The sequence below is a fragment of the Paroedura picta genome, chromosome 3 (assembly GCF_049243985.1).
Source record: "Paroedura picta isolate Pp20150507F chromosome 3, Ppicta_v3.0, whole genome shotgun sequence".
Classification (NCBI taxonomy): domain Eukaryota; kingdom Metazoa; phylum Chordata; class Lepidosauria; order Squamata; family Gekkonidae; genus Paroedura; species Paroedura picta.
The window spans coordinates 26,790,955-26,815,192 of NC_135371.1; the positions used below are offsets into that span (position 1 = coordinate 26,790,955).

At 44.7% G+C, this 24,238-nt stretch overlaps 1 long non-coding RNA gene across 2 annotated transcripts in view; it reads left to right on the forward strand.

The window, feature by feature from the left end:
• The window catches only part of LOC143831768 (uncharacterized), a 45,352-nt gene that overhangs the window by 10,557 nt on the left and 10,557 nt on the right, over positions 1–24,238 (forward strand). For both annotated transcript variants that reach the window (XR_013228959.1, XR_013228960.1), the window contains exon 2: positions 12,478–12,921. This is a non-coding gene — a long non-coding RNA (uncharacterized LOC143831768). The remainder of the gene's footprint in view (positions 1–12,477; positions 12,922–24,238) is intronic.

Consider the following 24,238-nt stretch of genomic DNA (forward strand, 5'->3'; position numbering starts at 1 on the left):
TCTGATTCTAATAAAGGTAAAGGTAAAGGTAAAGGTATCCCCTGTGCAAGCACTGGGTCACGTCTGACCCTTGGGGTGACGCCCTCTAGCGTTTTCATGGCAGACTCAATACGGGGTGGTTTGCCAGTGCCTTCCCCAGTCATTACCGTTTACCCCCCAGCAAGCTGGGTACTCTTTTTATCAACCTCAGAAGGATGGAAGGCTGAGTCAACCTTGAGCCGTTACCCCCCCCCCCCCCCTCAAAAAAAAATCTGGTTACACAACTGAGCAAAAGTTCTCATGATTAACCAATTACCACATTCTTGAATCTGTCCTTGAAAGAGCTAAAGATGGTATCAGCATGACCCCCCCCCAAAAAAAAAGAGCTCAGCATACATTTCCTAATGTTGCTCCGCAAAGTAGTTGCTTTGGGTAGTGTACCTTTACACAAAGAGGCATGGGTTTCTTGATTTGGTCTATGCTCTGGTAAAGAAGATGGAATATGGGTTCATGTTAATAACTTTATTGTTATTATCTTGCTTTATTTCTTTACCTCTCTAGCTGCAGGAGATATTTTTCATAAAGGGTTGTTTTGAAAACTGCATATTGTTTAAAACATTTTTGTTTTGCTGGGAAATATAAGTCTTTAATAAATCTTTTTAAAATTCTGCTGGGGCTTTCATGTGTCAGGCATAGTTGCATTTCTAGGCAGAACCGTTCTTGTGCAAGGAGGTGCTGACCAGGGAATTAAAAGGGAAGGAGGGAGTAACATGGGCCCTTCCCATGTTATAGCAAAATCACAAAAACAGGTTGGTGGCAGCAGGTACCTGAGCTACTCCAAAGGTTAATGGGTATGAGAAGAAAAGAAAAACAAGAAAGTCGGCAAGGGGTGCTGATTTGTCTGCCACCTGGGAAAGGTACCACAGTCAAATCTCTCCCCATCCCGAAACACCCCCCTTCCTTGACAACATGTGACTTTACCCAGTGTGCATCCCTACAACAACCTTGTAAGGTAGATAAGGAGCTGGGATCAGAATACATAAAGGATCATCTTTTCATGTGCATTCCTGTGTGGTAGCTCTGCTCTTTCAAACAGGTTTTACTTGCCATTTGGTCTGATGCCAGGACTCAGTTAGGCACTGCCCAGGTTTTGGCTTCTCCACTCCTTTGGAACAATGTTCCAGAGGAATTAAGGTGACATGCAAAACTGAACTATTTGAAAGAGACTGAAAGTCATCCTGAATTGAATTATATATATAACTAGGGGCCAATCCTGTTGCATTCAGGAATACAACGGGCGCTAGATTTGGGGGTGTGTGGAAGAACTTTGCAGACAGTCTCCCCCTCCCCCCAGGACCTGGAAAGGCTGCAGGCAGCTGTTAGAGAACTCACTAGCAGAGACAGCTCTCATGCAGCAGGGATCTGCAGCCTCCAAGCCTCAGAGGGAAGTGAAAGGAGGAGGGGGTGGTCAGGGGTGGGGGTCAGAAAGCGATTGGCTGGATGCTGGACAAAGAGGCAAGCTGGTTGGAGGAAGAGGCACTCAGGGGCGGGACAGCCGCCCTGAGTGGCACTTAAGCCATGAGATATGCTCCTCCTTCGAGCCCTTGCCAGAAATATGTAGAACAGATTTAATATTCTTAAAATTAATAATATTAAGCCTTATGACATCGTACAATCAATATCACATTAAAAACTATGCGTCTGGAAATATTTAAAATAAAAAATAAATGCATATTATTATCCTTGTATTAGAATGCGCCCTGCCTCTGACTGAGACAGTGGCTTGCATAAGGACTTCTAAACAAGTCCACAAGTAAATGGGCTTCTGTTTTGACTAGGTCAGATTTCGCACTAAATCACAGTTAAATAAATAAACATATGCCCAAACCTGTCTTGTTGCTGAATTTCAGCCCTCTTCTGACTCCTACCTTTATGGCTGCCAAGCTCCAGGTAGTGGCTGGAGATCTCCTGCTGTTACAACTGATCTCCAAGTGACAAAGATAAGTCCGCCAGGAAAAAATGAATGCTTTGGAGAGTGGACTCTGGCATTATGCCCCATTGATGTCCCTCCCCAAGCTCTGTCCACCTCAGGCTCCATCCCCAAATCTCCAGGTATTTCCCAACCCACATCTGGCAACCTTACTTCCTTCCTTGCCCAGAGAATAAACTGAAGTTTTCTGCGATGTATTACCACAGGTGCACAGGCCAACAGGCCAACGGGAGCAGATGAATTACTAGCATCCCTACACTGCAGAGCCAAAGGCCGGGGTATACTTTAAATAATTTCTTTTCATAGAGGTATTGAAGTACCAATTCATTTACAAGTGAGAGGAACAGCCACTGAGGAAAACTTACCTTGAAAACGGGAGATTTCTAGAAATCCGTTTCGGTTGGATCCTGCAATAAAGCCACACATAAAGACGAGACCTTTTATTTTCCTTATTCTGTATAAAGTTTGCAAACATTGCTAGTAGCCTTGGGATAGGTTTTTCTTTCTTTTGGGTTGTACACACTACAAACCGTCCCTTTTGTCTATATTTGCATGTATGTAAGCCAGGAGATCCTAAGACTTTCTGGCTGCCAAGCAAGAGACATTCAGAGATGGTTGGCCATTGCCTGCCCCCACGTCACAACCCTGGTAATCCTTGGAGGTCGCCCATCCATGTGCTAGCCAAGAGTGACCCTGCTTAGTTTGGGAGATCTGATGGGATCTGGCTCGCCTGGTTCCCTCCAACCAGCTAATGGGCAGGAAACTTGTGTTTATACATCATGAGTAACCAAAGTTGGTTTAAATTGCAAGTCTCCACATGAAAAGTCAGGGGAAAGGAGCAAGGCCTGAACATGTAAGTTTTTGGATACATTTACCCAGCCTTTCTCATCTTTTTTACCATTGAGAAACACCTGACACCTTCTTCAGGCTTCAAGAACCCCCAAAAGTGTTGTGATTGTGCAGAATATGGTTGGGAAGCATAGCTGTGTATATACCCACCAGGGGTCCCTTCCCTACTCACCCACTTCAGGCGAATCATAGAATAATAGAGTTCAGGAAACCCTGGTTGAGAAAGCCTGCATTTACCTAACCACACTTAAATGTGATACCTGAATCAGTGTCTTGGCCCAGTAGTTCAGTAACTCCATGTAAAGTACAACCTTGAAACAGATTTTCGAAGTGTCAATGTCTGGAAGTAACTCTAGCTGTCCTGTTTTTAGATTGGCCCGATGTGCGATGGTTTTTTAACTCAAATGAAACAGTAGGTCAGATTTCCTTGGAGTCTAGACCAATAACAGTTGTATCTCAGTGCTGTTGTGACCTCAGCATTGCACTTACTAAACTATACTAGATTTCTAATAATGTAGACATGGATTATTTGAAATGGGAGCAATGCTTTCCCCCTCATGACTAATTTTAACTTTGTCGACACCAAAGTAACATAGAAAGTTATGTTTAAAAAGAAATTCTAATAGGACCACTCTACTCATGGTCTTCAAATTGAACAGTTGAGTGCCAAAGAGGCAAATATGTGCTATTTTGGAGTCTTGATTTTTACTTTTCACAAAATGCTGTGCCCTTTCCCCATCCTGCTGGGGTTCACAAGGTGGGGGGACAAGAAAGGAGCCCTTCGTCCCTTGACGGCACAGTCTGTGGAAACATCAGTCTCCTCCCAGCATTTTGAAAAGTGAAAACCATGGACCCCCCTACACACACACACACACACACCACCCCCAAGTAGACTCAGAACTACGGTATTGTCTGTTTTGGTCCTCAGGAACCCCTTGCAAAATAATAAGTACAATGTTTCAAATATCTACCTCCAGCCTTCACAATTGACTTGCTCAAAAGCCCCTGTTTTTCAAAAGCATCTTGGCAGACTTTTTAAAGAGAGACAGCACTGTTACAGCACTAAGCATACATAGCAGCAGAACCAAGCCCTGTGTATTCCCGCCCCACACCTCACCCCTACAGCCAACATGTTTTGCTGGATCCATTTTGCAAGCCCATTAGACCATCTCTGCTGTTGTTGCTCTTTAGCCACTAATGCAGGGATTCCCAGCGGCTTCCACCGGAGTTTTAAAAGGGGTCCTCTGGAGCTCTGCAGGGGTCTGGTATTGGGGGGATGTCTCGGCTGTCTTCTCAGCTCCTACTCTTCTATCCCGGCCTACATGAGGCAGAACAACCATAGTAGTAGTAAAGGTGGGAGAAGGAGCAAAAGGAAGGCTAAGGGTGCAGTTAGCGATGGAGGCGTGGCTAGCTGACCTCCTGGGGGCGTGGCTAGCTGACCTCACTTCCGGGGCTCCTCAGAGTCTGAAAAATTATTTCAGGGACTCCTCCATGGTCAAAAGGTTGAAAAAGGCTGCTCTAATGGCAGTTCCACTTCTCCAGTCAATATTACATGAAGAGTTCTGCTAGTATATTTAGCCCTTTTCCTTGAGTGACACCTCAGAGGGTTTAACTTAAAAGGACATTCATTTGCAGCTGTTAACTCTTAATAGGGCTGAATGTGCTCCCCCCCACCTTTCTGGAAAACCAACTAAACCATGCCTCAAAAAAATGTTCTTTTGAACAATGCTACTGCTGGTAAAAAGCCTCTTGTGGCACAGAGTGGTAAGGCAGCAGAAATGCTGTCTGAAGCTGTCTGCCCATGAGGTTGGGAGTTCAATCCCAACAGCCGGCTCAAGGTTGACTCAGCCTTCCATCCTTCCGAGGTCGGCAAACAACCCCGTATTGAGTCTGCCACTGGAGGGCGTCACCCCAAGGGTCAGACATGACTCGGTGCTTGTACAGGGGATACTTTTACCTTTACCTTTTACTGCTGGTAAAATTGAGCTGCACTAGTTAGTATATCTGTTTGATGTGGATCTGAGCAAGCAGGATGGGATCCCTAGTTTACTCAGGTAAAGTTTCAATCTCTCTCAACAACTCCCTCCCCCCCCCCCCGAGCAGCAACTGCATTGCCTATATATATTGTGAACATATTCCTCCCATAAAGTGTTATTGCATAACTCCTGTTTTGTTCAGTGAGGTCTTTTATATTTTCAGAATGGAGGAAAACAAGGGAATAATAATATCAAGGCAACTGCACTAGCACTTAGCTGCAGTTTGAGCATGCTCAGGGGGATGGAGGGTTTGGGTCAATGGCCTTTGATGTTAACAGTTTCTTGGAAGGCTCAGCCAAAAACAAATACTTGTGCAATTGCTTGAGTGCCCTGGTTCCTTGACAAACACAACTCCTTTGTTGGCTAAACAACCTGCTAGCCTCTCCTCAGCTTCTTGGAAGGGTGCATGATGAGAGAACGAATATAACCATGCACACACAGACACACAAACACAATTGCAGCATTTTGACCCAGAACACTTGAAGGTCATTCTTGCAAAAATCCCTCCAGACAAACTACGGATGCCCGTTGGTTTTACAATTGAAAATTAGATTATAGTCACATTATTTGGTTTTAAAACAGCAACCTCTATGTTGGGCTAGTAGGGCTCTCTCTTTTTATTTGCATTTTAAAGTTTGTTGCCATTTCCCAACTAGAGCACCCTTTTTCAACCTTTGGACCATGGAGGAGCCCCTGAAATAATATTTCAGGCTTTAAGAAGCCCCGAAGTCATGTCCGCTGGCCACACCTTCCTGCCACGCCCCCCCACTCCCTTGGAAGTTTCATCACCACCTGCATTAACAGATAAGCATAAAGAGGTGGAGGGGGTGGGGAAAGACAAGAGGCAGTTTTAGATGTGATTAGATATGCAGGTTCCGCCCCTTCCCAGGCACAGAAACCATGAGAATCCTCAGGAGAGGGGAGGGAAAGCAATGGAAGAAGCCGGTTCTCAGTCTTGTGGCCAAGTCCATTAAAGCAGAAGGGGGAAGGCTGCAGAGCCCTCTGGAATGCCTGTGGACCCCCAGTGCTCCTTGGACCCTGGCTGGTAATCCCTGCACTAGAGGAATGAAATCCCCCACTCCTGGCTCCTGTTTACTGACGCTACTCCTATGGCTGGCCCAAGAAAAATAATGGAGGGAAGTGCTGTCAAAATGATGGAATAATCCTAGTCAGCTCTAGGAACTGCTGAATATTCTGTGAGTTTATCAAACAATTTATCATCAAATTTCCAGGAATTCCTAGAAAGGTGTGATATCAGTTCTGGGGGTTTCCTGGAAATGATAGTATGCCTAGTGGTGCTCCCCTCTGTTCCTACCGCGCCCCAAACTCTTACCACTTGCCAGCCCCTGAATGGCTACTCTGTACACCTCAGAGATCCCCAAAGTCATTTGGCCTATGCGTCCATTTGGGATTTTGATTATAGGGTTTGGCTGTCAGCATAGAATGGCTACCATGGAGGCAATCCTGTAATGGCCACCATGGTGGTGCTTTGGCCTTTGCAAAATACTGGGAAGATGCAAGTCAACCATCCTACTACGATGAAAACCAGCTGCTTTTGAATGGGTGCCTTCTGGTTTCTTCTAAAGTATCTACTGGTCTCACAGGGTGGAGGAAAGCCAGGGTTGACTATTTGCTTTGGGAAAGAGATAATTTTGGTAAGAAACAAATGGGTGCCAGGTAAGCGTCCAGTTGTGCCATGACACTGGTAAGCACCACATTGGGGATCCCTAATCTAGTTTACTGTAATCTACTCTGACTAGTGGTGGCTCAAGATCTCAGGCAAAAGTTTGAACCCTGTAGCTGGAGAGTCCAGCGACTGAACCTGGAATCCTTTGCATTCAAACAATGGAGTGTACTATGGAGGGGCGGGGGACTTAGCTTGGCTTGAAGGCACATGTAGACATGATGCGCACAATCTGATGTGCATTTACACAGCGCACCTCAATGGACAAAAACATCCTAATCATTACATCAGTAAGCTGGCCGAATTACCTCCTGTTGCACGTGGACTGGGGATGAGGTTGAAGGAGAGGACCTTGCCTTAAGACACTCGCTAAATCATTTATCAGCCCTGAGTCATCATGCCGCCCGGTGCCAGTCCCTAGATAAATCCATGTTGTATGCAGAACCCCAAATTGACACTTCTAATTGTGGCCAATGGGTGTGACATGTTACTCCAGAATCTGGAGCATCAGGGCAGTGTTCTCTAGGGAATCTGATACTCTAATTTTATTTATTAAAATATTTATACTCCACCTTTCCTTTGTGGCTCAAGGCACTTGAAATCCAAATTTAAAACAGGCATCCCTCCAAAAACGCCTGCAGTCTACACCCTGTTCAAACCCTTTGTACATGAAATGGTCAAATAGTAACATCTAAAATCTACTATGGATGCCGTCCCTGCACTTCTTCAGGGAACTGGTTCCATAGGGTGGAAGCAATAGAAAGAAGTAGAGTTGGTTTTTATCCCCCACTTTTCTCTAACTGAAGCAGTCTCAAAGTAGTTTACAATCTCCTTCTTCTCCCCACAACAGGTGCCCTATGAGGTAGGTGGGACTGAGAGAGCCTTGATGTTACTGCTCAGTCAGAACAGCACTATCAGGACTGTGACTAGCCCAAGGTTACCCAGCTGGCTGCATGTGACAGAGCAGGAAATCAAACCCAGCTTGCCAGATTAGAAGCTACTGCTCTTATCCACCGCAACCAAGCTGGTTCTAGTAGATGCCACGAAGACAAGGAGAAGATTGACTGAACAGCATATCAATAAAGCAATATATTTTGTCTTAGAAACCATTTTTAGTTTATTTCACAAATTCAACTCAAGCCCAAATGGGGCCTGGTTCGACCCATCTTCATTTTCTATTCTGGTAGATGCCAGGCAGGTACCTTAAGCAGAAAGACTTCCACTGGGAGGCTACTTGAAGACTGTAGGTGGCCCTGTAGGACAGTGGTAGTCAACCTGTGGTCCTCCAGATGTCCATGGACTACAATTCTCATGAGCCTCTGCCAGCATTTGCTGGCAGGGGCTCAAGGGAATTGTAGTCCATGAACATCTGGAGGACCACAGGTTGACTACCCCTGCTGTAGGACATATGGGGAGAGATAATCCTTCACCTGTGTGGGCCTAAGGCCATGCAGTGCTTTCAGAGTGGTAAACAGCATCTTGAAATGAGCTCAGAAACAAAATGGCGGCCAGCGCAGCTGTTTTAGAACAGGCAAGATGTCTGAGTAAAATGAGATCAGTTGCTAAATAACTCACTAATGTCAGTCTCTTGACAGGTTTCCACAGCAGGTCCACCTAGCTCAAGTGATCAATCATACTGTAATCCAATAACAAAGCATGGCAAGTTGTGACTAAGCAGCTCTTGCCTACATGGTGACTTATAAACACAAACAAATGCTACTGTCTATTGAGCAACGACCAGCTTGAGGCAACTGCTGGGAGAAGGTTGCGTCAGCAGTTTCCCTTCCTACTGACCGCCATTAAATCTAATCTCTCATTTAGCATGCAAATGCCGACATAAATATACACCGTGTTTGCAACCCATCTGACTGAGATGAGAGGTAATCCTAATATTATATCTCCTGCATGCTTCTTTAAATAAAGAGAAGAAAAGCCAAGATGATAGCTGAAAGAAACCATGACGACATTCCTCCTCATTAGGAACAATACATTTAACAACCAATGTAGTGCACAGATTGTTTGCCTCGGACACTCCTCCTGTCCCTCACTTGCAGATCTGCGATATTGCCAACACTCCTTGAGAGCCTTGTTGGTGCTTCCCAGCTGCCCTTTCCCGTAGGGTTTCTGGCCTGTTGCCTCTTCTCTTGTAGAAAGTGGGCAGAGCACCTTCTCAAATTGGTTTCAGAGAGCAAATCAATGTCTCCCCCTTCCAGCAAGCTGCCTAGATTAGCGATCCCCAACCTGTGGGCCGTGGACCACATGTGGTCCTTCGACTAATTGGAGGTGGGCTTCGAAGGACGCCTTCTCACCCCCCCGGGCCCTTTACTTCATCCCCCCTGCCCTTTACAACACACTTCATTGTTGTGGCGTGTCTGTATCTTATTTTGAAGGGATGTTTAAACATTACCATAGCGATCAGAGAGCGCTAGGGCAGTGGTTGAGAGTAGAGGAGTAAACAACCCCCCCACTGGGCCTCAGTAAAAGGTGTTGAGTGGTCCCCGGTGATAAAAAGGTTGGGGACCACTGCCCTAGATGACAATTTGTGCCATTTGTGGCTTTTGTAAATCAGAATTGTAGTGATTTGATTTAGAATAATTGCCCCATCCCCCCACAATTGATTTGTTGGTGGGAAATGCCGCCAAGCTGCAGCTGACTTATGGCAACCCTGTAGGCCAGGGGTAGGCAAACTGTGGCCCTCCAGATGTCCATGGACTACAATTCCCACGAGCCCCTGGCAGGGGAATTGTAGTCCATGGACATCTGGAGGGCCAATGTTTGCCTACCTCTGCTGTAGGGTTTTCAAGGCAAGAGACACTCAGAGATGGTTTGACGTTTTCTACCTCTGCACTGTGACCATGGACTTCCTTGGGGGTCCCCCGTCCAAGTACTGACCAAGGCCAAGACAGCTTAGCTTCTGAGATGAGCTAGCCTGGGCTGTCCAGGTCAGGGCAGCCGATTTATTTTACTTTAAAAATAGAAAACAGAACTTTAAACACATGCACAACATAAATGCAAATACAGCGTAAAACCCAACAATAACAAAAACTTACTTTGCAACATGTGCAAGTGGCTTCCCTACAAGCAGAACAAACACAAAACAGATCCTTAAGGTTGTGCTTCTCACCCAGAAGCAGGATTCAGAGTGTGGCCATTCACCCTTGGGCTCGCCACAGCACTGATAAAGCTATTCTGACTGAGCAGTGATATCAGCGTTCTCTCAGCCTCACCCACCTCACAGGGTGTCTGATGTGGGGAGAGGAAAGGGAAGGGGATTGCAAGCCGCTTTGAGATTTCTTCTGGAAGAGAAAAGCAGCATATAAGAACCAAGTCTTCTTCTTCTTCTTCTTCTTCTTCTTCTTCTTCTTCTTCTTCTTCTTATTCTTCTTCTTCTTCTTCTTCTTCTTCTAACACAATTTATCCAGATTCTTTACTAGCAGAAGTAATGTTAGTAATATTAGAATAGTTGTGTCCATTGGTATCAATGGGAAGCACATTCCCGGATGAAAGTTTTTCAGCCGAATCCAGTTGCAAGCAGATTCTTGGGTGTGGGGAGGGGATGCCTGTTGCCCAAGGAATGCTCCTTCTCAAATTCTGAGCAATTTCCTCCACAAATTGAAACATAAGCAGCCCAACTCAAAGGACTATGGGGATAGAGAGGAAGTTATCCACACAGTGTGTGGAGCCACTACATAGTGATAGCTCACCATGTGCTGACAGCCACCATCAGGAAAAAATTAACACCTCTTCCAACACGATGGCTGTAACATAAACCTGTCCCCGAATGCCCCTCAGTGACTTTCACATATCCTCGTGCAGGTGCAGAGACAGAATTGTCAAAGCCACATTGACCTAACATTGTATTGGTTTTAAAGGTGCCACTGGACACAAACTTTGTTCTAATGTTGTCCTGAAGGTCATCAAGGGGACAGAGGGGTTCCTTGCCAATCTAATACAGCCTCCGCTCCCTTTCTTACTTTTGCAGGAATGGTTAGAATCTCAGGAAAGTATAGATGGAGGAGATATTGCCAGCTGTAATACAGTGTCTGGAAGGGAGCTGATGGTCTCTTGAAAACCATTCACTTGGGAATGTGTAGAACAGGGGTAGTCAACCTGTGGTCCTCCAGATGTTCATGGACTACAATTCCCATGAGCCCATGCCAGCGTTTGCTGGCAGGGGCTCATGGGAATTGTAGTCCATGAACATCTGGAGGACCACAGGTTGACTACCCCTGGTGTAGAGGACTCTTGGATGGTATGTTCCTATTGTTGGTTATGTTATAATAATGATAATGGTTCCTAAAGCTATTGCATGCATGTTTTTGTCTTACCTGTTTCTGTCCATCTTTTAAAAGACTTTTGCTGATCTCTTCTAAACCCCACTCTGTATTACCACATGAACAGAACCAGTGGCTGGTGCAATGGCACTGCTGTTACTTCATGCTCATTCATTTATACCCCACCTTTGGGGGACCCAAAGCGGCTTACATCATTCTCCTCTCCTCCATTTTATCCTCACGACAGCCGTATTAGCTGAGAGGATGGGACTGGCCCAAGGTCACTCAGCAAGCTTCTATGGCAGGATTCGAACCTGTTTCTCCCAGATCCTTCTCCACCAGACCAACTCTTGTTCAGACTTGATCCGACACCCACATGGCTGCTGACCCCTGTTGTGTTGCATACAAGAGAAATGAGGGTGTTTTAAAAATAGACAGTAAAAAGTGTTGAACTTTAAAAAAAAATGATGGCTTTTGTCCCTTGAATGGCGATGCCACCGAAGGGTTCATGGGTGATCCCAGAAGGAGCTTGTTCAGCTCTTCTTGCCATATCTATGGATCTTATTATTTCTTTACTACAAATCATTTTTAGGCAGTCTTTCCCAGCTGTGCAAGGTGGTGGCTTATAAACAATAATTAAGAACCAACCAATCTAGAGGCAAAAGCATTAATAAAAATAAGTTCATAAAGACCAACCAATTGTACGTAACAATAAGATCAAAGGCATCAGACATGGTATTTTGGTTTTTTAATGCTGCCCTACCCACTATCACCATGCATTGTATTGCAGCAGCTAAATGGAACCCATCTGACTAGGAGGCAAAAGCCCACCAATTAAGATCCTCTTCCCAAGCCTTGCCCCCCCCCCAGAGGCAAACAGATGGTAATCAAAGACAGGGCTTTTTTGTGGAGGCACCACCACTTTTGCAACATCCCCCCTCTGGGACCCACCTAGAATCGTAGAGTTGGAAGGGTCCACCAGGGCCATCTAGTCCAAACCCCTGCACAATGCAGGAAATTCACAACAACCTGCCCACCACAGTGACCCCAATTCCATGCCCAGATGATGTCCCCACCCAAAAAAACCCCCATAATCCACGGCCAGTCTGACCTGCAAGAAATTCATCTCCTGATCCCAAAGTGGCGATTGGCATTTCCCTAATGACTACCGTACTCTTTTGGGAGTCAGAAACCTTCTGGCATTGCTTTTTGCTCCGGCTTTCATGGAAGCATGTCATCTTTTAAAGCCTTCTTTAAATCTACTGACTTCAGGATTGATATACGAATATCAGTTTAGGCTGCTGAGTTGTGTTCTAATTCCCACCCACCCACTTGGCCTGTATTTACGGATTGTTTTTGTACTGTTGGTTTTGTGCTTCTATTGTATTAGTTTACTTTGGGAGTCACCTCAAGCAGGCCTCTGGAGAGGCGCCGTAGACGTTTTCTAAATAAACCCAACCCTCATCTCAGGCACTTCCTGGGTTGAATTGGCAGACAGAATTCAGGCTAGTGTGCTTTTCATTCTGGCAGAGGATCTCTTTGGAGATGAGTGTCCTTTGTGCTGTGACTCATATATCATAAATGCAAACAATTGGATCACAGTAATCTTCCTGGAACCCAGCTGGACCTGTTCTTGAACTAAATGTTGTCTTTCCATTCTAACAGGACAAGATGACTATTACAAGACACCTGGCAAGAGCCTCATGTTGGCCAACCAACAAGCTTGTCTTCCACTTCCTACTGGGAAATTCTGGAATTGGTTGTTTCCTGGGAAGATGAGATGCACAGCAAAGAGAGAGAAGAGCGCAATGCAGGAGAAAATGGACTGGATGGCTCCCTTCTTTAATGCCAAATTCTGAAATGGAAAGAAAAGGAGAGTCTATGCTTCCTCTGCAGCCCTGGCCAACGCAAGATATGTCAAAATGACATCTGGAATCTCACCAAGTGTGTCTGCCACATTTAAATAGTGCCAATTAAGCAAATTCCTTCTGAGTAATTCAATATATGTCTCTATGTTCAGTAAAGTGGCGCCAGTTCACGAAGAAATGAATAGCCTTAAGGAGCTCATATGACTAACCCAATCAGCCCCACCTGAGACTGTGGCTCAAGGTATGGAGTAACATTGTCTCTATCTGAGTATTTGGGAGCCAGGAGGGAGATCCCACAATATGATTTATGAACTGAAAGAATTGGTAGCCCAGTATTATTTTGATTTGTTTTAATACATCTTTCTATTCCACCCTTCCTCCAAAGAGCTCAGGGTGACACATATCTCCTCCCCTCCTCAATTTTATCTTCACAACAACCCTGTGAAGTAAGCCAGGCAGAGAGTATGACTGGCCCAAGATAACTCAATGATTTCCATTGCAAAGTGGGGATTTGAATTCCGTTCTCCCAGGCACTAACCACTATACCACTGGCTCTGTTTTTCCAATTGAAGAAATGCCCAAATGCTACTGGTCAGAGATGAGTGCTAGCTAGAATGATATTTGTTGAGTTCACCACAACACCCCATCATCTTAATGCAGCTTAACAGGATGGCCACAGCTAAATGTGGTTTCTAACACTGATGCAGCTTGACTTCCCATAAGATTATGAGTGTATGCTTTGTTTGCAGCATGGCCAACCTATTTGTCAGAAGCTCCGCTACACATAACTAGTCTTGATACTGAGCCTACAGCATATGCTGCATCTTCTTAGTCTTTGCAGCTGCTTATTGTACAAGATTTATACCCTGCTTCTCTGCCCTCATAAGAAGACTAACAAATTAGAAACATACAGACCATTTCCGCATGGAGGGGTAAAAAGCATGTGGCCTCCTGCTTGCAAACAGGAGGTGGTAAACCCTGCATTTGCAGCCTTCCTCATCGGAGATTCTTCCCACGTTTTCCCTCTGTTCTGTCACGGCTTTTTGTTTCCTGACCAGGCTGCAAGTGAAAACAAGCTGAATCCCCCCCCCCCAACTTGGCTTGTCAATCACAGCAAGCCACCAATCACAGCACAGCAGTTATCTGAAATCATTTTTTTAAGGCCCTTTTGAGTTGCTATGCGGTAATGCCACAACACAGATGCATTTTTAATTAAAAAAAAAAACACTTCCGCATTGCTATGGAGAAACAATAAAGCATCCCCCTTCTGGGATTCATATTCTTTTGGACTTTATTTATGTCTGAGTGTATTTCTGAGATGCTGAACATGGTCCCTGGAGCTAAAATGTCATTTTGTGTAAAGTGCTCAGACCCCTGTATGATCGGGAGAAGGATGCTTGATCACCCACCCCTTTCAGAGCAGGAAATGGAAAAGGGAGGGTGGGTGTGAGGGTGGGACAAAGCTGCAGAGACTATTGCACCTTTCCCCCTCCACATGGGCTTGCCTATGGTTGCTCACTGGTTGCTTACCGATGGGATGTGAGATAAAAAGTGGCAAATCCACTTTTTGAGATTTCCCTCATCCCAAGGCAAATCTGGGCAAAATGCAAGCCAGCCCCTGGATAGCCTTGGGATGCAGGTGACATCATGTGGAGGGGGCTCTAAAATCTGCCAGCAACTAGAGGTTGTCCACGGGCAGATTCCTCATGTGGAAACAGTCACACTATTATCATTAGATTTATAAACCTCCCCTCCCTAAATAGGCTTGAGGTGATGTACAACATATGAAAATTCTCTATAAATACAGTATAAACTCTGATAAAACAATAAAAACCATAAAACTGTAACCCCTGAGTGTCCTGTTAACTCATCTCTTAGACCTTATTCTTATTTTTATGTCATTAGGTCTTCTATGCCAGTATACTCTGGAGGAGGTATATTCTGGGGGGGGGGGGGGGGGGGCTCAGTAATTTTATTTGTTAGGCCTGACCTCATATGTATATGGAACAGTGCCATTTTACAGGCCCTATGGAAATTTGATAGTTCCGTCAGGGCCCAAGTCTCTGCTGGCTGCATATTCTACCAGGCTGGGGCCAAGGCTAAAAAGGTCATGACCCTGGTCAAGGCCATGTACACTTCTTTTGGGCCATGGACCATCAGCATATTAGCACTTTATGACCTTAGTGTTCTTCTGGGGGTAGAATCATAGAGTTGGAAGGGACCTCCAGGGTCATCTAGTCCAGCCCCTTGCACAGTGCAGGACCTCACAATTACCTGCCCACCCACTCACTATCTGGCTAAGTTCATAAAATCAGCATTTCTGTCTGATGACTGTCTAGCCTCAGCTTAAAAACTTGCAAAGAAAGAGAACTCACCACCTCCCAAGGAAGGTGGAAGCCTGTTCCACTGAGGAATCGCTCTGTCAGGTATGTTGGAAGAGGTGGTCCCTCAGATATGCAGAGTCCAGACAGCATAAGACCTTAAAGGTCAAAACCAGCACCTTGAATCTGATTCAGAATTTAACCAGTAGCCAATTCAGCTACTGAAGGACAGGTCTAATATAGGCCCTCCATGTTGTCCTAGTGAGGACCCAAGCAGCCACATTTTGCACCAGTTGCCGCTTCCAGGTCAAGGCCAAGGACTGATCCACATAGAGCAAGTTACAGTAGTCTAGCCTAGGGGTGATCATTGCATGGATCACTGTTGCTGGGCTTTCTTGGGTCAGATAGGGTGCTGGTAGTTTTGTCTGACCCATATGGGAAAAAGCTTAGTGAGCTACCTTTGTAATCTGTGCCTCCACTGTAAGGGAGGCATCAAAGATCACTCCCAGATGCCTGATGGAATGTGAAGGTGTTAGTTGTGCCCCATCAAGGCCAGGAAGACGTGATTCCGCTTCCAGACCCTTCCTAGTCACAGGACCTCCCGCTTTTCTGAGTTTACTTTCAGGCGCATCTGCCTGAATAAAATCCTAAAGACCATTAAAAGCTAACTGAAGTACATTATTCAAACTATCACAACGAGAGCTAAAATACACAAACAACAACAGAAGAATGATGATTAAAACCTTGGGCAAGAGAGACCACTGAGGGAATGCAAACAATGCAAAAGAAGGCAGCAGAAGGGGACGGATGAGTCTCCTTAGGGAGAGAGTTCCAGAGCTTTCTTGCCATGTCCAACCTCTCCCTGGTTTCCACCCACTTAATCTCAGAATGTGGTAGCACCCAAAGCAGGTCCTTGGAAGATGACCACAAGTTTTTTAGGTAGCAGGTAGTTCTTCAGGCATGGTGGTCGTAAACCGCATAAGGGCTTGAAAATTATTGTCAGATTTCATGGAGGCTGTTCTGAGTTGCCACTGAAAACCAAGCCGGTTTCTGTTTATAAATGGTAGCCATGGACAATTTTAAATATGCAGGCATTTATCATGCTATTAATATACACATTAGGAAAGCGACATAGTAATAACAAGGGTAGGAGCAGCAATACAGCCACGTAGCTAAAAAGCATTCTTGCTCACTTACAGATCTGATTATTTAAATGTTTTTGATATATCACAAACTGTACGAAGGAAGCTGTACAGATAATATTAAGGGATCTGCAAGCCCTACGCGGAACTTCCTTCCGTCCACAGGTGAAGGCCCTTATGCTTAGCCTCAAATCCAGGTAAAGAGAATACTGTGGGATTGTAATTTATAGTTCTGCAGTCTCCTACTGGTAAACCCCAACACAATACATCCATTTGCCTGCAAATTGAGAATTGTGTTCAGCCCACTGTGGTTCTGATGTAACAATATCATCTTGCTGAGAAGCTTTTCTAGACTGCTGAGATGTACAGCACTTACCCTGAACAAAAAGCAAGTTCCCAGCAGCAATTTCAATCCTCACCTTCCACCCCCTATGCTCTTACTGAGTTCTACTATAATATAATGTTAAAATACATATCAGGCAGCATATTAGCACCGGCAATGTCGGCATTTGTGCTGAATGCGTTAACACTCTCCACCGATATTATAACATGAAGTGACTCTTACGAGTTCTTGGAAGTCTTTCGTGCTTTCCTTGGAGATATACCTCGATTTTGCCAAACAGCACATCTTCTCATTCTCGTAATTCTGCTGCTCTCTGTGACATCCAGTCTTACCTGGCACATGTAATTTGTCATATGAGATCAACCTTTTTTAATGGGCACAGCCCTTCAATTTGCTCCCCTTTAAAAGGCAAAGCAATTGACGCATTAGGGTGATGAGAAATTCTGCCGTCGGTTTTCCAGTTTAAACCGGCAGAACGTCATCAGAATGAAGGCTCCAATTTCTGCAACTAATCCACGTATCTCCTACAGAGTAGGCTTGAATAATTTTGGCTGTGATCGTCAAAACCATTATTCTGGAGCAGAAACATAGAATCATAGAGTTGGAAGGGGCCATGCAGGCCATCTAGTCCAACCCCCCTGCTCAATGCAAGAGCAGCCTAAATTATCTGTCCAGCCGCCCCTTGAAGACTGTCACTGAGGGGAACTCACCACCTTCTTAGGCAGCCTATTCCACTGCTGAAGTACTCTGATTGTGGAAAAAAAAAATTTCCTGATAGCCAGTAGCATTCTCCACGTAGTTTAAACCCAATCCTCTGCTACCAACAGGAATCTTTCCTGGCCCTCCTCTAAGTGACAACCTTTCAAATATTTAAAGAGAGTAATCATGTCCCTCGTCAACCTCCTCTTCCCCAGGCTGAACATTCCCAAGTCCCTCAGCCTTTCCTCACAGGGCTTGGTCCCCAGGCCCCAGATCATCCTCATTTGTTTTGGTGATCTGAGAACTCAATATTTGAGCTCGGCATTGTGATTCAAAATAAGATGAATAGCTGGTGCTATCATAGGAGGAACAATAACTGTATTTTCAAGATGGATTCTGTGCGTTTGATCCCAAATATTTGCAGCAAGACATGAGCCTGCAACGCCAGCATAAAAATCATTCTGTGTGTTGGCACAGCAGTTGGAAAGTCATTCTGCATTAAGCACTCTTTTGGAGCTGCAGCATATTGTTTTTGGTCTGTTTATACTACCTGCTTGTAGTGGACAGATTGCTGGACTAGAACGGAGAAGAATTTGGTGGGAAGACCAAAATTCCCACTGTACCATAAAGCTAACTGGTTGTCTTGGACCATTCACCCTGGGTCAACCTAAACTATTTTAACCAGTTGTTGTGAGGATAAAATAGAGAACTATAAACACAACCCTGAGATCCTTGAAGGAAAGGATGTAGTCTGAAGTCTAAAAATGTAGTCTGAGAACTAGCCGGCAAGTGAATTAACTGAGTCTAGTATATTACTGTTCAGCCAAACTGGGAACCTGCAAGGATTTGTCAAGGGCATCTCATTTCCTCCTTGCCCACTATTTCCTTGTTCCTTTCCTTGAAATCTGCCATAGCCTCACTGCTTTTCTGCATCCCTTCCTTCCTACTCGCCGGCTAACCTACCCAACCAGCCTTTTCAGTTTCCTTTCCTTCTCTGCCCTGGCAGACTGTCCCTGGGAGAAGTCTGACCAAGTCATGCAAGGCCAACTGCTAAGTTGCGCCCTATTGCTTGGTGGGGAATCAGCAAAGACTTGTAAGAGGCACCTCAGTTTCCCCTGTACACCCCTCTCCATACTATTTCATTTTTCCTCCTCCTGGCAGCCTCCATGTCCTCATCTGTCTCTGTTTCTTTCTCTCCATCCCACTCACCTACCTACTCCTCCCCCATCATCATCTCTATTATCTGTTTAATTAATTTATATCCCACTTGTCTACACAATGGGGACCCAAAGCAGCTTACATCATTCTTTTCCATTTTATTTTCATAGCGACTCAATGAGGCAAATTAGGCTGAGTGTATGTAACTGGCCCCTGGTCCCTCAGCCAGTTTCCATTACACAGTGAGGAACTGAACGCAGATTTTCCTAAATCTTAGTCTGACACTCTGACCACTATTTCACATTGGCTTTCATGAGGCATCTCCTGTTGAACAGTAGCAAGATGCTAGGACTGGGTCAGTTTTGGAGCTTACATGGTATTGAGTTGCCCAATGAATACTGCTAGGCCTGGCCCTAATGAATCCTCTTTCAAAAGTAAAAAAAAAAATACTCAGGAAAGGCCTTGCTCCCCCGCCCTGTCTTTTAGTGACAGAAATCAAGCTGTCAGCTAGCAGTAATGTTGTAATAGACTCACAATGTTCTTAGAACTACAGTCACTGTTTTATTATTTGGTGGGGGAGTTTAACTCCCGCGTGTGTTTTTGAATGTTTCAGATTTTTCTGCACCTTGGGGCTTTTCTCCAGCTTGTGGAAAGACCTGACTTGTCTGTTCATGGCTCCAATTCCCCAGATTTGAGAATTCACAGATCTGGCCATGTTGAAAATTAGATCTATTAATAGATGTCTTCCTGCCGTTTATGCTAATACAGATGAATGTCAAACAGTTATATCGAAATAGCTAAGGATCAAAGTCATGCCAAAAAAATAGAGTTGTTCTACAAAGTATCGGGTATGAGGATTATTATTATTTTTTTAATGTTCATACTTGTTGACTGGCGCTCCCGGACCCTGCCAGCTCGTGACAGATTAAAATGATTTGGTGCCTTACCTTACAGTTTTTGGCACATCCATAGCTAACAGGGACCTGGGACTGAGCACCATGGAATGGTTGGGAATGCAACAGTGTAGCAGTAACTCAGTTCTCACACTTACTCTCCTTTGCCACACCTACAAACCTGCCGGTTTGGTGAATTGGACACCGAAGAAACAATGGCCTACTGCTTTTATACAGCAGATGGATTTGTCAAATGTCTTTTGAAGTATGCTTTTCATTCAATATAATTCAATGTAAAACCATTCATTGTGGCTTGGGGATCTTTCTAAGCCCTCATACTTTGGGTACTTACTTTTTGTTTCATTTCATAGACTAGTCTCACAATCTTGAGTGTGTAGGATTAGCCACAGGTGGGCTGAAGTAGGACAGTTCAGTGATCATAGGATTGTTTCACTGCACCAACCTGGACCAGTTCCTAGAAGATTTTTGATAGAATGGCAAGGCTTTCCCATGTGTTGAGAAACTGAGGCATGGGTGCATGGGTGAAGCAATTGCATGCAAGCCACCAACAATGGAAGGGAAGATATATGATGGCATGGATTTTATGAATGGGTTGAGGAATGTTCAAGTGACAGGTGCACTGATTTAGTATGCTAGTCATTCATATCTATCTGAAGAAGTGAGCTGTAACTCTTGAAAGCTCATGTTGAAATAGATGTTGCTGGTGTTCAGGGTGCCACTGGATTTTGTTTGACTCATGGGACATGCAGGGACCATGCCAGGCCCAGAAATGGTAACTACAGACTAGTTGGATGAATGCAGGTGCCATAAATGAAATTGATTTTTGGACAGTCTCCTTTCTCATACACATGCCATTCATAAGGCTTCCAGGCACGCACATCTAGGTGGAGGCAAGGGTACCCTGCCACTAGGCCTCATTGCTCCGTGTCCAATCAGCTGGCAGGCAGGGGGGACTCAGAGTGAGGTCCAATTGACATTGCAGTAACATGTCTATGTCATTTACAACATAACTTGGAAGTGATATCATCATGCCAGCAATGTCAGGAGGATGCTTTGTTATTTGGGAAAAACGATGAAAATCAAATTTGCCATAGAGTTTCCCCCCAAATACCAGAGTGTTGATCGACATTGCTGCATGAAGACGTCACTTCCAGGCCACGGTGGAAGAGTTGTCTCTGCAATGTTGGCTGGACCTCCCTCCCACTCCTGGCAAGTCCCCCCTTGCCTTGGGACCTAGAAACCCTAGCTGCACACCATCCTGTATACTTTCCCACATCATTAATCAGCTCTTTCTCATTCACCTTCCCTGATTCCTATCCCCTTTTATCTTCCCTTATCATCCTTCAGCTGCCTCTATGGCACCCTGTCCTCCAGCACTATGCTTCATCTTCCTTCTTACCTCACTTTCCTCAATACCATCCCCATAAGTCCCCCCTCCTCACCATTGTACTGTTTGTCCCCCTTCTCATCTTTCACATGCCCTCAAACCGCCCCCCCTCCTGACACTCCCATAGTATTTTACCTACTCAGTCTTTTCAACCCCCTTGCCTTTTCCTGTTCTCCCACTAACTATCACTTTCCATCAGCGGATGCATAATACTGGCGAGAGGAAATGGAGATCTCTCCTGTGTTCTCATGATGGGATATGAGGTGGAAGGTGCATTGTATGTGTAGGATACTAAGGCAATCAAAATGGAAACCAAACCTCTGGGAATCCCCTCATCTACCCCTCAGGTTCCATTTTGGTTTCCTTAGAAACTTCATTAGATAGTAAGGTTTCCACATCAAGTTTTACTACAGACCTTGCTTATATGCAGTGTTGGTAATCTCTTTGAAGAATTTCCGACCTGACAGTCAAAATGGGGGGGGGGGGGATCTTTTTAGTAGCTTGGATTTATCCTAGGTATCCCTCCCTCTCCTTCATTACTGGCCCTCTTTTGCTACTTTGCTGTCTGCTGGGGGGGGAGGTTGGGGGGGGGGTGGAGAGCAGGATAAAAGAGATGTTCCTTCAGATATCCTAGTTCCAGGTCATTTAGAGCATTAAAAATCAAAATAATCACCATGACCCGAAAACAAATTTGCAGCCAGGGGAGCTTTTGCAGAATGAGTATAATGTGTGTGCAATGTGCTCCCTGCATAAGGCCAAAGACAACTACTAGGGTAGCAAATTCTGAATCAACTGAAATTAGTAGCCCCATGTTTAGTTCATTCCAGTACTCAAGAAGTTACCAGGGGAAGTGTTACAGTAACGAGGACCTTGTCGTCTACGAAGGGATGCAACTGGTGGATCAACTGCTGAAATGTAATTTTGGCTATGGCCAGTACCTGAACATCCAGGAGAAATGCCAGATCCAAGAGCATCCACCAACTAGCAACAGCTGTTTTCCAGGTGAAGTGTGAATCCGTCAAGGACAAGCTGATTCATTTCCTCTAAGTTCCACGGTTCCTATCCACAAGTCAGGCCATTTTTCACTTTATTCGGGTTTTCACTTTATTCACCCTCAGCTAGACCATTACAGATTCTAGGCAGACATTTACAAATCTTAAGTACAACATCTGGGTCTGATGAAAAGGAGAAATAGAGCTAATCGTTATGAGAGCTCTGGTGATCTCACCCACTGTTCCAAATAGCTTCTCCCAGTCGTTTCAAGTGGACATTAAACAGAATGCACCCTACAGCACAATGTACAATACGTTTCACAGTTGCCCTGCAGAAAAACTTTCTGGAAACTGAATATAAGAGCAACATCACTATATAGCAGAAGCAGTAATCCCACAATGACCCAGAAGGATAACAATAATAATAATAATACATTTTATTTATATCCCGCCCTTTCATGTCACTCAGGGAGGATAACAACAATAAAATCACAAATTAAAAATAAAAAAAAACATTTATAGTTATTACTGATGCCCTCAACTAAAACCCAGAATGGGGGTTGGAGTTGGCTCTGCTCTCTTCCTCCTCTTAGTGATGAGGCCAGACTATTCTTGGTGGATGTTATTTTAGGCCTCAACTATGGGCCTGCTGGAATGGCTCCATTTTACAGGCCCTACAGAACTGATCTAGGTCCGGCAGGGCCCTGATCTCTCCCGGGAGCACATTCCATCAGGCTGGGGCCAGGACTGAAAGGGCCCTGGCCCTGGTTGAGGCCAATTACACCTCCTTCAAGACGGGGACCCTGAGCATACCACAGTCCTTGTTGTAGTGAAAGAATCCTGCAAGAGAGAGAGAGAGAGAGAGAGAGAGAGAGAGAGAGAGAGAGAGAGAGAGAGAACAGGGTCATATCTCAGCAATGATCTTTAAGCCCTGTCACAAAAAAGCCTTGAGGATAACTAATACAAGCTCCATGGTATTGGAGATGAGATGTTTAAAGAAAGATAGCATATATAAAAGTTGACATATTGAGGAGTAATTTCTGTTTTGAAATAATTACGAACTTAGATATCCATGCTATTCAAACCATAAAGGGAAAGGGAAAGGTATCCCCTGTGCAAGCACCGAGTCATGTCTGACCCTTGGGGCGACTCAGTACAGGGTGGTTTGCCAGTGCCTTCCCCAGTCATTACCGTTTTACCCCCCAGCAAGCTGGGTACATTTTACCAAACTTGGAAGGATGGGTCAACCTTGAGCCAGCTGCTGGGATCGAACTCCCAGCCTCATGGTCAGAGCTTCAGACAACATGTCAGCTGCCTTACCACCCTGTGCCACGAGAGGCTCATATTCTAACCATATAACTACACAAATATACTTGATGGTAGAGTGAGTAACCAAATTTGATACTTCAAGTGTGGAAGAAATCAGTGAAATGAAAATCTTTGCCATATGACCAAAGCTCAAGGAAGGACTGAGCAATGTGTGAATGTCAGTTAATACAGATTCCCCAAGTTCATTACAAATTAGGGTACGGGATTTCCTCTTCAGCCTATCTGGTACTTCTTTCTTGAGGTTTTTTCTTTCTCCACCTTCCAGCTTGCTGCCGAACTGCTAAATCAGCTTTGGGGAAATGATGTCTGGCTGCCTAATCGAAGCCCAAAGCACTAGAAATACTTAAAATAAAAATGAAAGTCGCGTTAAGTGGCAAGTATTAATTTTGCGACGTTTGGGAGAATAAAACATGCTGTAGAGAAGACGTTTTATCAGAGGTCACTTCAATTCTAAGTCTGCCCCGGCAAATAATTGAGCATTTGAAAATTTGAAGGGGAAAAAAAATCAACGAGAAAAAATAAATATGTTTCTGATTACACGGCACTAATGTTGTGTTCTGTCATTATAGTAGATTGCTTAATTGTGCTGCTGATTACTTTTCCTGAATTCTTCATAGCGACGTCCTCGTTTCTGCAGCAAGCGGTGGAAACACTAATTACCGGGAGGGATGTTGTCTCAGATTTTGTTACAGGCTTGTACACATTTTTAAAGGATGAGATATACAGCGTGTGCTTAATTCTTCGACAGGGCTTATTTTTGTAACCCATCTCACTCCTCCTTGGGGATCGTCCCAAGCGGGGAAAGCAGAAAGCTGACGGAGCAACTGGAAGAACCCTCTGAACACAAATAAACAATCACCAGGGCTCTCCCAAAGAGGCTGTTTAGTACCCCGGGCTTCCTTCTTGCTCCACAGCTGCGTATTTACCTCATTGCTCTGGTGCTGGGAAAGGCGATAACCCGCGTGTTTCTCAACATATGCAAAGTAAGTCTTCTCTAATGTGAACATCTGCACCGTGCAGTAATTTCACCACCCATCCCAGCACCACTTTCTTAATGACCCATCAACAGAACGTAATTTGATGTTATTTAAGTTGCCCTTTATTCACCTGCAGATTCCGTTCATCTGAACCCGCTTCTTAAGATCCCAGCAAAGGAAAAAGTGAACACAGAAAGGGGGGGGGGGGAGAGAAAGAAAGAAAGAAAGAAAAGAGAAAAGCCTTCAGGTTTGTCAGAATTAATTTGACAGGCTAAGTACATAAATAAAATACCTTT